General features: G+C 45.0%; 1 protein-coding gene across 1 annotated transcript in view; it reads right to left on the reverse strand.

The window, feature by feature from the left end:
• Positions 1 to 18,659, reverse strand: part of IPO5 (importin 5) — a 1,405,185-nt gene that overhangs the window by 611,147 nt on the left and 775,379 nt on the right. The gene's annotated exons all lie outside the window — the stretch shown is intronic.

Genomic DNA, 18,659 nt, shown 5'->3' on the forward strand with positions numbered 1-18,659 from the left:
TCCTGACATGTGTGTCAGCAAATCTGGCATTGGGACCAGAGTCCACGGTTCGTCCATTAGATGAGGTCTGAGGAATGGGAACCAAATCTGTCGAAGCCAGTAAGGAGCAATTAGGATCATTTTGCTTCCCAAGGATATTGCTTTCTGAGTTACCTTTGATATCAGGGGGGATGGTGAAAAGCACAGAGAAGTCTCAAGGGCCAGTCGTGAACGAGTGCATCTCTGGGTGTCTCCCCTTCTGGGGGGAAGTAGGGTGAAGTAGCTGCTGCATTTGGCATTGAAAGGGGTGGAAAATAGATCGCAACAAGGCTGACCCCATTTGCAAAAAATTTGTTCCGCAATGTGTTCAGAGTCTACTTGTGAGGCATCAGAATAGCCCTGCTGAGCCTGTCTACTATCATGTTGGATTTCCCCAGAATGCGTGTTGCAACCAGAAAGCTTTGGGAAGACACTGGCCACTCCCACACTAGAAGGGAGTCGCTGCAGAGGAGGTAAGATGCTGTCCCTCCTTGTTTATGTACCACACCACCGACCTTGTCAGAGTTGATTGCAATTGTTCCTAGAGGGAGAAAGCTGTGAAGTGCATGCAACGCCAGAAGCACTGCTCTCATCTCCAAGACGGTGATATGCAAATGAGCCTTGTGTTCCTGCCACGTGCCTTGGACTGTTCTCCCTAATGCCCCCCCACCCTATCTGGGAGGCATCTGTGGTCACGGTGACAACAGGGGGGGGGGGGTGGCAGTCTGCCTGTGTTTAGATTGCTGGTCTGGGTCCACCAGCGAAGATCCTGTTTGCACAAATCTGTTCTCAGGATGGGGTGAGAAAGAGGTAGATACTGCAGTGACCATTGGGCAAAGAGTAAGCATTGCAGAACCCTCATGTGTAGTCTGGCTAATGGGACTAATGTTATTGTAGAGGCCATCGTCCCTAACTTGAGCACCATCTTCGCTTTCGCTTTCCTTAGAGGAAGTAAGCTCAAAACTTGCTTCCAGAGGTTCTGAATTCTTTCTATGGGAAGGTAAGCCCTCATTGAGACTATTTCGGCACCAATAAAATTCACATGCTGAGAGGGTGATAATGCAGATTTTAGCCAATTTACTGTAATCCCCAACTGCAAGCAAGTTGAAATGGTAGCATCCCTGGCCTGTAACAGTAGATGCCTGGTGGGGGCAGTCAGGAGCCAGTCATCCAGGTACGGAACACTAAATCAACGACATCTCAAGTGAGCTGTTACCACTGCCATGCATTTGGTGAACACCCTGGGGCTGTGGTGAGACCAAAGGGCAGGGCGCAAAAAGTAGTTTTGTACCTACCATAAATGTAGATGTTAGAGTGTATACACTGCTGCAGTCATTACACTTGGGTTATCCTACCGTCAGGCAGTCCCTCAGTCGGCCAGAGTTCCAAAGTCTTGGTCCAGTGACGGTTGCTGCAGCTTCTTCCCTGACGTCAGTGTGCCAGGGGTATACAAGATGCAGCAGACACCATTTTCTTCAGTTTTTCTTGCCCCAGATGTCAGGTGCCCCCAAAAAGGTAGGCAATGTAAATTGCTAATAAAACATACATAAGAAAAGCAATCAAAAACTTTCAGTTACCAGCAAATACTCCCCCCATAGGTAGCAAAGGGTAGAAGGCCTAGGTAAGCACCAGCAAGGAAGAGGGGAAGGAGGGATGGTAACCTAGACTGCAGCAGTGTATACACTCGAGCATCTACATTTATGGTAGGTACAAAACTGTACTAGGTTCATCATGTTACACTGCTGCAGTCATTACACTTGGGTAGAATCCCAAAGCTGAGGTAGGGTGGCTGGTTCTATAAGGCATTAGGGGTGGCTAAAAGGCCCTGCAGCACTGCAGTGGCAAAGCCAGATCTGGATTCAGAAAAAAAAGAGGCAGATGGTAATGCTTGGTGAAGGTATGTATAGAACTCAAGTTGCTGCTTCCAAAATGTCCTTGGTAGGGTAATCCACTGAGGTAGGCAGTTGAACTGGCTGTTGCCCTGGTGGAATGAGACCTAATGCGGTTAGGTACAGCTCTCCCATGGTGTATATAGCAGAAACATATACAGTGCCCTATCCATTTTGAAATGGTCTGTTTTGAAATGTTTTTTCCCTGTACTCCTGCAGCATATGCTACAAAATTGCTCAGTTTTCTTGAAAGCTTTCGTTTTGTCCAAGTAGAAGCATAACTGCCTGTGTATGTCCAAAGAATGCAGAAGTCTCTTCCCTTTATTCTGTGGATTTGGATAAAAAGTTGGTAAGTGAATAGTTTGGTTTAGAGCCACACTTGATACCATCTTTTGCATAAAAGTAGGGTTTGTTCTTAATTCACCCTGTCTTGGTGGAAAATGATGAAACGTTCCACTGCCATTAGTGCCTGTAATTCTGAAACTCTTCGTGCTGAGGTTATTGCCAGGAGCAGAGCAGTTTTCCAAGAGACATATTTTAAGTCTGCTGAGTTAGCTGGCTCAAAAGGAGGTAAAGTTAATTTTTCCAAGATGAAGTTGAGGTCCCAAGTTGGAGTTGGTGCTCTACGGGCGGTCTTATGTTTTTAGCCCCTCTGAGGTACTGTTTTAGCAAAGGATTAGAAAAAAAATGGTGGGCCTGTGTTGTAATGAGCAGAGATGGCAGAGGCGTGGGACTTAATGGATGAAAAGGAGAGGCCTTTGTCCAGCATCTCAGTTAAGTATTGCAGTAGCTGAGGAATATTTGGGACAAGAGGGTCAAGGCTGTGAGCTTGTTTCCAGGCACAGAATCTCTTCCATTTATCCGAATAGGCTTTCCTGGTGCTAGGCCTTCTGGCCTCCAGAATGACATCCATAACAGCTTTGGAGAGAGGCATTTCTTGCTTGACTAAGGAATCTTCCATGCAGCCAGGTTTAAAGTCTTGAGCTGGCTGTGAAGTAGGATTGTTTTGCAGAGTCAGAAGATGTGGGATTGAAGGCAAAATCCATGGTGGACCTTGTGCTAAGTTCTTTAAGATTGGATACCAGTGCTGGTGGGGCCAGTCTGGGGCAATCAGGATCATCTTTGGCTTTTCTTGTCTGGCTTTTAGGAGTAGCTTTGAAAGGAGAGATAGTGGTGGGAAAGCATATACTTGTAAGTTTTTCCAGCTGAATGAGAGGGCATCCACTTTCCATGCTTGTGAGTGGTAAGTCCTTGTGCAGAATTTCTGTAGCTGGCAATTCATTGGGGATGCCTTGTGTTATCATTCTGAATATTTGTGGATGTAATTTCCACTCGTGCAGATCCATGACATTTCTGCTTAAGTCGTCTGCCAGTTTGCTTTTCTCTCCTGGCAGGAATTGTGCTTGCAGATGAACTTGATAGGTTAGAGCTGTGTTCCACAAGGTCATGGCTTGTCTGCAGGGAGGATATGAATGAGTGCCCCCTTGCTTGTTTATGTACCACATAACTGTGGTGTTGTCTGTCTTTAGTAGTAGTTGTCCTGGATGCAGAAGGTCCTTGAAAGCTATAAGGGCATTTTGTACTGCTAGCATCTCCTTTTGATTGATGTGAAGATGCCTTTGTTCTGCGGGCCACTTGCCCTGAATACATTTTCCTGCCATGTGTGCTCCCCAGGCGTAATCCGAAGCATCTGTTGTCAGTGTTTGCCTGGTTGTGGGTTGAGTGAAAGGCTGTCCCTTGTTGAGGTGACAGGCTTGAGCTCACCATCGAAACTCCTGCTGAAGGCAAGGAATAAGTGGTATTACTGTTTCCAAACTGACAGTGTTGAGACCAGACACACTCTAGGTACCATTGTAGTTTCCGCATATGCAGTCTGGCATATGGAATTAGTAGTATGCAAGATGCCATGTACCCCAAGGCCTGCAGAATTTTTCTTGCAAGGAGCTGGATTTTTGTTGCCATCAATTGGAAATATTGAGTCAGTATTTTTTGTTGCCATCGATTGGAAATATTGAAATCAGTTGTCCTTGCTTGTCTGGCATGAGATAAGCCATCTGGGCCGTTGTATTTAAGCTGGCACCCAATAATTACCTCTTGTGAGGGCACTAGTTTTGACTTTTCGTTTACTGTGTACCCTAGGCAAATTAGCAATCTTTTTACAAACGCCAGATGCTTTAGAAGAATGTCTTTGCTCTCTGCTTGAATAAGGCAGTCGTCCAAGTATGGGTGAATTTGAATTCCTTTTTGTCTGCAAAATGCACTTACTGGTGCCAGGCATTTTGTAAAGACCCTGGGTGCGTAGATAAGCCAAAGGGCAGTGCAGAGAATTGGTGATGCATTGAACCAGCTAAGAATCTGACGTATCTTCTCCAATTTTGTCCAATAGGGACACGCAGGTATGCCTCCTTGAAGTCCAAAGTTACGAGCCAAGCTTTCTTGCCCAGCATGTGAAGAAGCTGCTGTAGTGTCAACATTTTGAATTTTGGAACATCCAGGTATTTAGAGAAGAAAGATCCAGAATGGGCCTCCAGGCTTTGTCCTTTCTGGGAACCAGAAAGGGTGAGTAAAATCCTTGTCCTTGCTCCTGTGTTGGTACCCTTTGAATAGCTCTCATGTCCATGAGTGCTGGAATTTGTCTGAGCCTCTGCCCATTGATTTGGTGGTAGATTTGGCATTCCTTTTAACCTTGGCAGAGTGTGAAAGTGGAATCTGTAACTTTGAGATACAATATTGAGAACCCATTTGTCTTTGGTGATCATATGCCAATTGTGACAGAAAAGTGCCAGTTCCCCTCCTCAAGGGGGCTGCCAAGAGATAAGTGCTTGGCAGCTGTAGTGGGAATTCATTGTGCCTGTTTTTTTATAAGGTTGAGGCCCATCTTCCCCTTCTTTCTGGGTTGAAGCACCCCATTGTCGAGGCCTGTAAGAACCTTGTGGTTGACCTCTGCCTCTTGAACGTCTGTATCTGCCCCTTTGAGGTCCGAGACTGGAAAGGACCAATTTTTCGTTGGTCAATTTCTGCTAAATCGAGGAGGATGAACCTGTAAGAAATCCTTCACCGTTTGCATAGATTTTGCCTTATCCTCCATTTTCTTTAATACCTCTTCTGCCTTAACTTCAAATAAAACATCCTGCTGCAAAGGGGCATTCAATAATTTTGCTTTAACATGATCTGGTAAAGTCTGCTCTTTTAACCAAGCACGTCTTCTAATGACAGACCCTGTTAACTGCTGCTCTACAGGAGGCCTCTAATGAATCAAAACCACATTGCAAAGTATGTTTTCCCACTTGTTCAGCTGCATGCAATAAATCCTGCATTTCCTTATAGTTAGGAAGATCTGAATTTGGAAACAATTTTTGTTTCAACTGAGACATCAAAAATTGCTGATATTTAAGCATGTGAAACTGGCAATTTAAGGCCCTCATTGCTAAAGTTGCAGATGTATGTACTTTCTTCCCCCATCTGTCCAATTGCTCTGGAATCTGTCAGAGGGAACTGAATTTTTTTCTGTAGAGGCCTCTACCCCTTTGGGACCCTGGAAAATAGTTTCAGGGTCAACAACAAGGCTTTTATAAAGAAATTTATGAGAGTCAGGGACTCGGTAGTATCTGTCTGGCTTAACTGGAGCAGGAGGTTAAGAATCAGGAATTAAACTGGATTCAGAATACACATCATCCACAATATCTAACACTGGCAGAATAGCAAGGGGTCTGTGTTGAAGTAATAAAATCTGAGCCTTTTCTTGGATTCTGAATAATCCTGGCCCTTCCAATGGAAATGCTCCCTCATGGTATGTAAGGTTTCCCCAAAGGAGTAGTCCTCTGGTGGAGAGGCTGAAGGAATTAATTCCTCAGCATCAGAATTCTCATAAGGGGGTAGAGAGTATCCTTGGTTTGAGGATGAATCTGAAGAGATGGACACCTGGTCGGATGAGTCATAGTCTGCATCCTGCCCAGGCCTTTTGTCAGATGGCGGGTGGGACCCCCTTATGAGAGTAATTAAGTCTTCGGCCATTTTGAGCATCTGTTTCTTAGGCATGGAGGCCTGTCCTGGTGAATGTTGAAGTTGTTTGTTTTTAAAGGGGTTTTAGACTTAGAAGATTTAATGGTTAACTGAGCAAGTCTGAAAACACCCTCTGAAGCAGCGGGTTGTTCAGCTGCTCCGGATCCATCTGAAGGGTTAGTCTCGGTAGGCCGTAAATCTGGTGTATCTGAAGGCCCAGCCATCTCCATGTAGGAGTCAGAGGCGGCCTGTGGTTCCAAAGAAGCGGTAGTCAGGGGCTGCGAAGGTGCCACGCTGAAAACCGGAGAACCGGCGACTGGCCTAGAAGAGGCTTAGTCAGTTTTGGGCCTCTGATACCTGTCCTTGTCTTTGCGCTTTTTGTGAATCCTGGTCATCAGCTGTTCCGACGGCATGGTGTAATTGAATTTTCTGCCAAAATAATGTCAGGCAAAATCAAACAGACGTTTAATAGTGCGCTTGTTAAACCTAGCACAAAACCGACATCCTGTGATGTCGTGGTCTGGGCCTAGGCATGGGATACAATAAGAATGGAAATCCTTATGAGGTACTTGCTTCCCACAAGAAATACAATTACTAACTTTTACTGACTTCGGTCTGAGGCAAGAAAAAGTTTCCCCAACTGGGTACTTAGCTTTGTAGAAGACTTTGGTTCTGGATTCAGAATGAAAATCTCAGGAGTCGGCCGACCGGCACTTGCAAACTGCTTTTGCTTTGGGCAGCGCGCAGCAAAAAAGACTGGAGAAAATGGCATCGGCTGCATCTTATATACACCTGGCGCACTGACGTCAGGGAAGAAGAGACAGCAATTGACACCGGACCAAGACTTTGGAACTCTGGCCAACTGAGGGACCGCCTGACTGCAGGATAACCCAAGTGTAATGACTGCAGCAGTGTAACACAAACATCTGATGACTGGCCCCCAGACGGAAGCGAAAGTGACTCCTTGATGCCCTTGTCCATCTTGATATTGTAGTATGCATCTTGGAGGTCTATGGAGCACATCCAAACGTCTTTCCCTAACGGGAGTATCAACTGTAAGGTGACCATTCGGAACTTGGACTTCTGTACAGATTCGTTCAATTTGCTGAGATCCAAGATGGGTCTCAAGTCCCCTATTTTTGGCACCAAAAAGAATCTGGAGCAAGTCCCTAACCCCACTTGGATTGCGGGGACGGGTTGAATGACTCTTTACGAGCAACTTTTGAATTTCTAGAGTTGCTGAATCCCTCTAATTGGGTGGAACATCTGGGATTAGTCTGATCCGAGGAGGTGGAGAAAAGGGAATATGGTAACCTCTGGTAATTATCTTTAATACCCACTTGCCTTGAGTGATATCGTGCCAGGCTTCTGGGTATAAAGAAAAACTACCCCTGACTGGCTCGAGACGTGGAGTCGGGCCTCCTTTCAGGAGCGCTGATGGGGACGACCACGAAAGGTATCGCAGTCTCCCTGGTTCTGCAGGCCTCCCCTGCCTTTAAGGCGGCATCTACTGTTATTTCCTCCTCATCTGCCTCTGGAGAAGGAATCACCTTGTGCGTCCTGAAAAAACCTCTGCGACTTCTTGAACCACATTTTACCACACTTCTGCCCTTTGGGATAGGTTCTAGAAGGAACGGAAAAACGGACTTTCATGGCAGACAGGGTTTTTTTCTTCCTGTTCACACCTGGTGAGTGTCCTTTACCTTGGCTCCAAACAATGAGGATCCAATCCAAGGGAGCGTTGGTAAATGTGGACTTAAAGGCCTCTGCAAAGTCACACAAGCGCATCCAGGAGTGTCTAAGAAAAACTCCTGTACCCGCTGCCCTACTCACTCCAGCTGCGCAAGATATCAGCCTAATGGAGGAGTTTACGATATAATTTAAGGTAGACATCTGTGCGTTAACCTTCTCAGATACCGCTGCAGATAAGTTACCTTGCAGAGTCTCTCCCAGTTCTTTTAGATCTTTCTGGAGCCTTGTGAAGTGAGACAGGTAGTTCAGCGATCTAAGTGTAAAAGCCACTGAAGGAAAGACATGCTTCCCATTCCTATCCATCGTTTGAGACTCCTTGTTCGGTGGACGGACAGTGGAGGAGGTTTCAGCAAGTTCCTTTTTGGTGGCTCCTGCCACCACCATGGCATCTACTGGAACGCCTTTAGCAAGAACGTCTTTGTCCTGGGGTGCTGACAAATTTATTTGGTCTTCTAGGAAAAGGTTCCACAGAATCAGGAGATTCCCACACCTTTAGACTCACAATCCAGTAGCTCGTCAAAAGGTGGAGACACCCAAGAGCGGAGGGTTAAGACCCGAAAGCCTTCAGGTACATTGACTCATCATAAGGGGATGTGGTGGGCCAGCCACCTCTGTTTCAGGATCTCAAGGATATCTGTGAATGAGGCATCAGAGGACAACTTGGGGGACCCTTCTGACTCGAGGTCAGTGTCTGATGCAATGGATTCATCAGGGGAGTCAACATGTTTCCTCTTACAAGTTTTCTTCCTAAGTGGCTCCTCATAAGGGTATTCTGGGGGTACCTCGTAAGACTGGGGACCACTCATGGAGGTTTCCTGAGGCTGCAAGTCTCTGCTGTGTTGGGAGAGAGGGAATTGAGACTGAAGTCAGCGCTTTGGGGGGGGGGGGGGTGTCACCTGTGGTTGAAACTGAAGACCAGGTCACCTTGAAGTCCGATCCTCCCAGCTCTGAGGATGGTCCCCACTCTGAAGATGCAAAGGCAGTCCTCGGCGCCAAGGAGATGGGATCAGAGGAAGATGCGGAGTCCAAGCACCGAGAAGTAGGCTCAGAACCTAATTTAGATTCCAAACTTCTCCCTTGGGCCAGACCGGAGAACTGAGGACCCTAGACTCCACGGACGACACCAAAAGGGTTGGAGCAGATATATCGGAACAGAGAGACCCACTCAGAAAGCTGGAACATACCTTTCCACAACCAGAGGAACCGACATCTCTGGCTCCGAAGGCCCAGAGTGGCTCGGAGGAACACAGACAGGGTGTAAGGGCACATTAGGCTCCGGAGCTGACTGGGATGGAGTCTAAATTAAATTTGCCAGCGCCAAGGTCTGAAGCAGTCTGCGCACCACTCTCTTCCTCATCAAAGTCTCCTAGAGAACCTGAAGGATAGAGTGGGGGACCTAGATCGCTGAAAGATAGGCGACCTAAGAGTCTGGGAGTCCAGTTGAACTTCAGCTGACCGGCTCTAAGACAGGCTCAGTTATCGGCTCCAAAACTGATGGATTCACAATAGAAACCTCTTGTCAGCACAGAAACCAGCGGTGCCAGCGAGGATGTAGTCATTTTGGCAATTTTGTCTGACGGCTCTGACAACACAGATTGAGTGGGAGACCGCCTTTTGGTTGATTCGGCTTTATCTTTTTTTGGAGGAAGGAGATTTAGAGCTGGAGGATGAAGTAAACTCCTCCTCAAAAGAATGCTTCAAAAGTCCTTTCAAGAAACGTTTGTTCTTTCTCTCCTGAAGAACACTGGGACTAAAGGCATGACAAAACAAGCAAGACTCTTGGAGGTAAATAGCCCCCAAACAGTACATACACAGATTGTGCCCATCCATTAAGGACATTTTCTGGGCACATTTTGTACATTTTTTTAAAGCCTGAAGGCTTGTGATCCTTGGTATCCTTAGACATAGTGCAAGGAAGATAAGAATGCGCAAGAACTACGCCAAGTAGATAGGCAACAGTAAAGACACAGGCAGACAGAGGACTAGGTCCTCTAACTTAAACAGGCCTAGCCCTAAGAGAAGAAAGTGATAACCCGAGAACTAGGTCCTCTAACTTAAACGGGCCTAGCCCAAGGTGAAAGGGAAATAGAACAATAACAATAAGCACACATGAAGTGATACAGGGATACAAGGCCAACGGAAGAATGGCCAATCAAAGCACAAAACAGTGAACACAGAAAACAATGCAGCAAATTGTCTAAAACAGACACAGAATGCGCTAACACTAAACTATAGACCAATTATTTTTAGTCAACAATTAACTAGCAAAACAAGTATTGAAAGTTTTGACTTGGCCACGGCCAAGAAGAAGCACGTCTTGAGTTCAACAAGCGGCAAATGAGATCAGGGTTATGTTAGCGGTGCATCATGGATACCTCAGCCACGAGCCAACCAGAAGTTTTGGAGCTAGAGAATGGCCGAGTCGGAGCAGAGGTTTGGCTCCGATCCCAAGTGTAAGAATGAAGGCGAGATAGGACTACAGAACATTTTATATTCCACAATGTACAATAACTGGCAAAGGCTTATTTCACAGGAACATTTGCATTTAATTGAAAACTTCAAAACACATCCAATAACTTATTTCAGATCATGCACAAAAAAAAAAAAAAAAAAAAAACAAAGAAATTGCAGGATAATGAAGCAAGACACATTTCTGTTTTCTTGCCTGTTAGAATGGATTTTAAGGAATAGGTTGGGGTAAATTCCAGAGTTAATATAGAAAAAAAGACATCTTCAGAAGTTATAGCTAGTGGGGGTTATAACAAAAAAATGGGCCTTTAAAACAGGGTAGAAATAAATGATCAAGTAGGAGAGGCTGACCGATTAAATTACTGCAGAATAAGGAAGACGTCAAAGAGGAGTACTAAAAAGAAGCCAAGGGAGTATCTGGACAATAGGTACAAGTTTAGAAAGATTACTTTTACTATTTCTGATCACTACAGCACAAAACTTTTAGCACAACTTCAGCAGCAGAAAGTAAAGTTGTCAAACTTAGTGCATACAAGAAAAATAGCTAGAAATCCCATAGAGGTATTAGAAATACTCTGGGATTTTATGGAAGTGTGTATAAAGCACAGAAATTAACAGCACAAGTGGAAATATTTTTAGGAGATAACTATGCCAAGGTAAGAGGTAAAATTAACAATTGATAGGAGGGAATGAAATAAAGGATGTATAAATCAATCTTCAGGAAAGTCGCCAGGAACAGATGGTATTCCTGTGGAAGTTTGGCAGTTAGGAGGGAAGTAAAAGATCCAGAAGATTTTTAACAGTATTTTAAAAGGAACACCATCTTGGAAGAAAGCTGTGGTATCTGTATTATATAATACAACCCAATAGATCCAGCTTCTTACAGACTAACTTCAATTTTAACCCATGATTATAAAGTGTGCATGTCTACACTAGCTAAAACAGCAAAGGTGCTGCCAAAATTGGCAAGATATGAATCAGTGTGGTTTTGTGCACAGAACATTAATAGCAAGTAAAATTGTAAAATCTTACTAAATAGTACACGTCCTTTCATTCAGTGCTGCAGTACTCCTTGCACTTGGGATTCCCTGCCTTGAGGTGCATGCTGTCCTGCCATTATACCAAAGCCTACTGTTGCTTTAAGGTAAGCCAAAAATTACACATGCTCCCCACATAGCGTAGGGCATAAAGGGGACATCTGGACATACCATCCTCAGAACTGACTGCCCAGTAGGAACAGCAGTCCAATGAAACCCAAGAAGTAACCTGTATATCCAGGAAGGAAACAGACTAGGGGGGAAGCAGGAATGAATACTGCAACAGTGAAGAAAATACATCTTTTACAAGATTTTACACAACTGTGCAATGTCCCTCCATTTACTGGCTGCAGTATGCCTTACACTTGGGAGAGTGCCAAAGCTCAAGAAACTTGGGAAGAGGACGGGCCAGCAGAGTCCACTAGGAAGCCATGAAGAATGGCCCTAGCAAAACCAGCTCTAGCGCTGGAGATTCCATCCAAATTGCAGTGCTTGGTAAAAGTATGCACAGAAGTCCTTGTAGCTACTTCAAGTACAGAACTGGTATCCAACCCCTTGTAAAAAGCACCAGAAGCCACAGCTCTAGTAGAATGAGACTTTACAGAAGGAAGGCTGTTACCACGGAGAGAAGCAAAGAAATATCCTTTGAAATCCAAGAAACGGTTTGTTTGGATACAGCTAATTCTAGGGACCTAGGATGAAGAGAGAACTCCCAAATAAAATCTGAGTTGTCTATGCAAGTCCAAAGTATGCAGCACCCACTCAATGGCAGATTCTTCATTTATCTACTTTTTCCCCTGTCCACAGACTAAGAGAACTCTAACCACCTTAGGCATAAAAACGATTAGTAAGCAAGGGCACCCTATTATCAAAAAGGGAGGAAAAAGCCATAAGGGCTTAAAGCTCAAACACCGATCTGGCAGAAGGGCCAACAGAACAGTATTCCAAGAACAATGTTGCACGGAAGCTGAAGCAATAGGCCTAGAGAGAGAACCAGAGTCAACATCTCCAAAAGAAAATTAAGATCACAGGGAGGAGGAACAGACTTCCTGGGATGGCTCATATGAAGGACACCTTTAAGAAATTGTTTAACCTCAAATCTAGAAGCTAAGGGAGGAGATAAAGGCAGACAAGCTGTGAATGCTAATAAGTGGGGCTTAATAGGCTAACCAACACTGGGCAACTCAAAGAACCAAAGAAACATCCACAGTAAGTGGGTCCACTTTATGACAGACAGCACAGAAGCCCTCTTGCATTGGGATAATTAGGAAGTCCCAGTAGTGGATTTCCTGGCCTCCTGCAGGACCCTCAACAGATCCTCAGAAAAAAAGGATGTGGAATCAAAATACAGTGCTGATTTATATATTTGCTGGCATTTTCTATCTGTGCTGAAACTTTTTTTCTCCTACAGCTGCTAAGCTTTAAGCTGGTAAAACTGGTTAATGGCTTTTGTGTTGTCTCAAGGCTTGCTGGTATAAAATATTCCCTTTTTGTAAATTCTTACATATATCACTGCTAGAATCACCTTGTGTTCTGATAGAGTGCTTCTCAAACAATCTAGAAATAGAGCCAAGTATATTTTTGGCACTTTGTTCAGAAATCTGCACTGTATTTTTGCTTGACTGAATTTATATATTTGCTGGAATTGTTTTCCAATCTGTGCTGAACCTGCCCTATTGCTGTTGTGTTCTTAAAGTTGGTGGCTCTTGCAGTTACCTGCCCCTACTGTAAATTTGATCTGGAACACTCCTCCCAGTCTCATCTCTTTAGCTCATTCTACCTGATGCAGAGATTATTTGGGAAGGCCAAACCCCTTAGTTCCTTAACCTTGAATTATCTTTTGTTCCTGCTCTGTCCTTTTTTAGTTAAAAAAAAAAAAAAAAAACTTTATTCAGCTGCTTACATTTTGCTAATTTGTTTTTCTTCCTACTACATGTTGCTTTGACTTTTCCTGCTACTTGCTCTCTATTCCCTAAAGTGTTCAACTGCATCTTTTCAGTTGATTTTACTGTTTGTTTTATAGCCTGTCTAAATTAAGTGTTAATTCTTAAGCGTTATTCTAAGCTCTTAGTTTTGGTTTAAACACTTGAGCTTTAGTCCCACCCTTAGAATCTGAGGGAGAAAGGCCAGGGAGAGCTGACAAATACGGATGGATAATTTCCTACAGTTTCTCCTACCATTCTGGTTGATATGGGCATCCTGAGACAGTGTAGCAACTGTCTCATGTACACAGACAGCCATCTACCACCACCACCACCTAGGAACACAATTTGTGAGATGCATTTACATTAGGAACCTAGAGTCCAAGCTCTCCCCACTCAAGCCAGTACATCTGGCACTGAAAAGGTTGTAAACAATCACTACACATCAACCACCACCCACACCTACACAACACACACCTACATATGGGGAGGTCCTCCACGTAAGCATACCCAAATAAAGGAGACCTCAGAGGCAGAACACACACGTAATCTCCACAGCCCTCCACATCACATACCATGTGTAGTCCATACACCTGCACTTCAACCACTAAGGCTTCACCATAAGCCCAGCAGTCATGGGAGACTACAGAGACATGTGCCTCTCACCAGGCTGGATAAGGAAAAAGTCACGGTTAGTTGTCTTGTCAGGTGCCAGAATCTGCCATATCACACAAACACTCAAGTCTCAACAGGTACTGCCACAACTGTCATAGTCCATGTTGGAGTGAATGACATGAGACATACCTTTCTGGACTATATGTAGAGAGACATGACTGAGCTTGCTGACTGTCCCAGGTAGGTATGTCCCTAGATGTAAGCAGCATTCTGCAGTCATCCAGAAGGATGCCTCAATACAAACAAAAAGTTGACCAACTGGCTTTGGTTTCATATTCCAGGGGGATCCAGTACCTAACAGCCTGGAAAGATGTGATTGACAGACCACAATGCTTTGCCAGAGATGGCCTACATCTGTCTTACCTGGCCTTCAGGTTTCTGGCAAAGGCTCTTGCCTCAACTATAGTGCTCTTTTAGGAAAGTGACTAGGTTAAAATTACCAACATTAAAAGTTCAAAACACAAATTAAAGGTCATGCTGCTAAACGCTAGGAGTCTAAACATGAAACTGAACTCATTGCAAGCATTCCTAATCCTGGAAAATGCTGACATCTGTGCAGTCACAGAAACCTGGTTCAAAGCTGCAGACAGCACCCCAGCCTTACTTGGTTACTCATTCTATCATACAGTCAGACCCCAAACTGTGGGAAGTAAAGCCAAAGGAGCTGGAGTTTCAATATACATTAAAGACATTTACACCACCAGGCTGGTCAAACAGTATGATGCACAGGAAACATTCCAGGTGCAGTTAACCACTGACAAGACCCCTAGTCAAATCATAGCTAGCGGCCCCCAAATCTGACTCAAGATGCCCAATTTGCCTACTTGGACCCGTTTGAATCCAAGATTCAACCCTTTACCCTGACCCTGGGCGACTAATCATGCTAGAACACAAATGCCCAGAGATTCTTTGATTTTGTTAATGCAAATGCCTTGGAACATCTAGCAGATACCTTCACAAGGGTTGATACCTTGGACTTGGTATTAACCAGCATATGTAACCACTGCAGCATCCCTATAGTATCATCCACCCTGCCAAGATCAGACCACAAAGCGGTCACTTTCGAAGTCACCATCTCCCCCAACCCCACCTCTAGCTAGGATCAGACAAACATCTCCAAAGCTGTTTACAGCCTCCTTAGGGATGGTATAAACAAGCTTCACAGCCCCTACCTCTCAGTACGAACTGGCAACAATGTCCAAAACTACGCCAAAGCACTATACAAGCATTTATACAGATGCACGGAATCAAGAATACTAGACAGGACTAAATCATCTTCCGCAAGGAAGAGTAAACCTGTCTGTTGGACATCTGCAGTAAACAGACTTTATAACAAAAGGAAACAATTGCTGTCCAAGACCAAAAAGGAGCAGGTGCTCAATTGGAAGCAATGTCTCCTTAGCTTGAACAAGCAAATAAGAACACTAGTGAAATCTCCAAAGTAAACAATCCAAATTGGCCACATCTACTAGAGACAACCATAAGGCCTTCTTCACATATATCTGCAACCTCAAAGGAAGCACCCAGATCTGTTCAGAACTGGTGGTCAAGAACACCACATATACAAATGCTGTAGATGCAGCAACCTTGCTGGCTTACAGATTCAGCAAAAAGTTTACCCCTCTGCCCCCCTCATCAATAAATCAGGACATCCCAAGTACCTGCCCCCTTCTCCTTGCATCCAGGGAACAAGTCATCACTGCTCTCTCAAAGGCATAAAATACAGCCTCCATGGGACCAGATAACATCCCAGGCTGCATCCTACGTGAACTCCGGTAGGAACTTGCAGCACCATTAGGCATCCTAGTCAACCAAAGCTTGAGTACTGGCTTCGTCTCAGCTGAGTGGAGGACAGCCTCAGTCATCCCTTTATAGAAATGTGGAGTCCACCAATCTGGGAAAATTATAGCCCCATCAGCCTAAGTAGCCTGATCTGCAAAGCCACGGAACAGATCATGGACCTCTAACAAGGACATTGGAAACCTCCAAACACTTGATCCCACACAGTTTGGCTTTAAGGGGAGGTCATATCTGAGGGGAAGACTGTGCACACCACCTACCTTGACCTGGCCAAACCTTTGACACTATTCCCCACTCTGGCATAAGAGATACTCTCAGCTAGGCATCAATCCATATATTACCAGATGGAGAGCAAATTGGCTCACTGATAGAACCCACGTAGTCAAAATAGGGGAAGCCACCTCAGGCACACCTGTAACAATCAATGTAGAGCATGGTCTTGGGGTCTCTTATTTGGGATATACTTTTCTGAGGTGCAGGTCAAAACTAGTAGGTTATAGCTGACCAAGTTTGCAGATTACTGCAAACTGGGTGCTGCCATCAATTCCCCTAGGGTCTCACTCAGACAAATGACTGGTGCAAGAAACATGGCCTCAAGCTGAATACCAAAAAATGCACCATCCCCTTTGGGGGAGTGATATCTCCACAAATCATCACATTAACAACAATGTCTTAAGCACACAATCAGTTGAGGGATTTGGGCACCCAGGTTGATAGCAACCTGACTTTTGACCACCATGTTGCTTCCACTGTATGGAAAGCCTTCTTCATGGCCCACCTCATAAGTAATGGTATCTCATCCAGGGACAAGGAGATACTAACATCCCTGTATTCCTCCCCTTAGAAGGCCCATCGAGTACAACACCCCTTTCAGCATGTACCTCACAAAGCACATGCAGCAGCTGGAGACCAGAGGTTCCTCACCAGGAGAATCCAGGGCCTCAAACATCTACCATACACAGATTATGCCTCTACTCCGTTTCATACAGACTCCTCAGAGGTGACCTCGTCTGGCATACAAGGTGATCACGAACCCCACCTTGATGGGACTGCTGCATATCCGCAAGTCAAACTCCACTAGAGTAACCCACATGCGTGGCCTCAATCTGGTCAGACATCAAGACTTGGGCTGGCAGGACGGATTTGTGTCCCAGAGACTCCCTCTGCACATCAGAGTACCTCTCTACCCCTTTTTAAGCGCAACCTGGATAACTGGATGGGAAACAGAATATACCTCTGGGATTCCACCCATGTCCCTGCTGGACAGGGTCATCGGGTGCTGATTTGTCTAACCATGGGCTAAACTCTTGGCCAAGGCTTACAAGGGCCTCAGGGACAATAGCCTAGTAACCTATGATCCGGTGGGGATGGATGAGAGATCCCATGTCCTGAGTAGATCCACCCTGTGAGGCAAGCTGTGCTTGCCCTTGGCTAAATCAAGAAAGGAATCAAGATTTTGGAAGCGTCCTGTTGAATTCTGAACAGGACTTCAGAATGAGAAGGGGGGGGAGGGAATGCATAAAGAAACACTGCCTTCCAAGACTGTGCCCACCTTCAACACCAGAGGACCTGGGACTGTTACAAAATAGAGGAAGTCATCTGTTCAGAGAGGTGGAAACATACCACATTGGTGGACACTGTTCAAAAACAAAAAGAAATCACTGGAAACCAGGGCAGAGTAAGCTAGAATTCCAAATAATTTTCCAGGTGCACAGAGTGAACTGAAGTCCTTTAATGATTCCAAGCAGTTTCCAGATATGCAGAATCTGGAAATTGCTTAGAATCATTAAAGGACTTCAGTTCACTCTGTGCACATGGAAAACTAATTGGAATAAAGGATTTTAGCTCACTCTGGCCAGTTTCCAGTGATTTCTTTTTTCATTTTGGACTCAGCTGGTGTATCACTGGATTTACCAGTGTGCTGGTTCACCCATCTTCTTTGGGGACAGAGTTCAAAAACACATCCCTGAGAAGCATCCATTCGTGGGACTGAGTTAAGGACCTGCTCAGTGCGCCACAATCTTTTGACCTGAAGGGATGTAAACTGCCTGAAGAGTTTGATACTGGACAGCAAGATCCCATACCAGGCGTGCCAAACAGCAAAGGAGAGATCTTGTTCCTCCTTATTTACATATCACTGATTTTGTCCGAACACCTTGAAGCACCCAGGAGAGAGAGGATGAAAAGAAAGCATAAGAGTTCTCATCTCCGACACTGATGTGCTCCTTCTGCTGACAAGACAACCATACCCTCTCTGTACCTTTAAGAAAGCCAAAAGCTGCTCCCATCCTTCAAGTGTCTGAACAGTTGAGGGGGAACAAGGAGATGAAATGGGAGCCCTAGATTTACAGACAACCGCTGGATCCACCAGTGAAGCTCCTTGAGTCATGGAAGAGGAGGAACTACAAAGTCTAAAGGATGTGTATGTTGAAGCTACATCGACTTCAGAAACCACTGACACTTTCTCATATGAAGTGTGGCCAGAGGGAGTATAGGAATGGTGGATGCCAAGAAACCCAGAGCTCTCAAACTCCCTGGCTGAATGGAGACCAAAGGAAGAGCCTGAAAGAAGGAGATGAGAGTTAAAGCCTTTGGAGGAAGCAGGGATGCCAGCACAGGCACTGTTGGAATCCTGCAACCCGAAAAGACATTATCCTTGGGAGCAGTCAGGGAAGACTGACTTTGTGAACCTCACGCTCTGAAGGGAAATGGCAAAATGAAGATTTTGCAAATGGATCTCTGGAGAGGATGCTTCAATCAGCAGATCATCCAAATAAGGAAATATTTGCATCTCCTGAAGCTTGCAAAAAGCAATCACAGCAGTGAGGCATTTGGCAAATACACCTGGGGCAGTAGAAAGGCCAAAGAACAAAGTAGAGAAATGCAAAAACTTCCTGAAAAGGACACATCGGAATATGGAGATAAGCATCCTTGAGACAAAGAGACACGACATAGGCTTGAGGGAGCAAGAGTCTCTGAAGGGACAACATTCAAAAGATAAGCAGCTTCAGAGTTTTAGATGAGAGAGGTCTAGAACTGGTCTCAAAGTACACTCTTCTGAGCACTAGAAACATTCTGGAGTAAACCACCCCTCC

This window comes from Protopterus annectens, chromosome 5.part0 (genome assembly GCF_019279795.1).
Source record: "Protopterus annectens isolate FY-2018-M chromosome 5.part0, PAN1.0, whole genome shotgun sequence".
Taxonomy (NCBI): Eukaryota; Metazoa; Chordata; order Ceratodontiformes; family Protopteridae; genus Protopterus; species Protopterus annectens.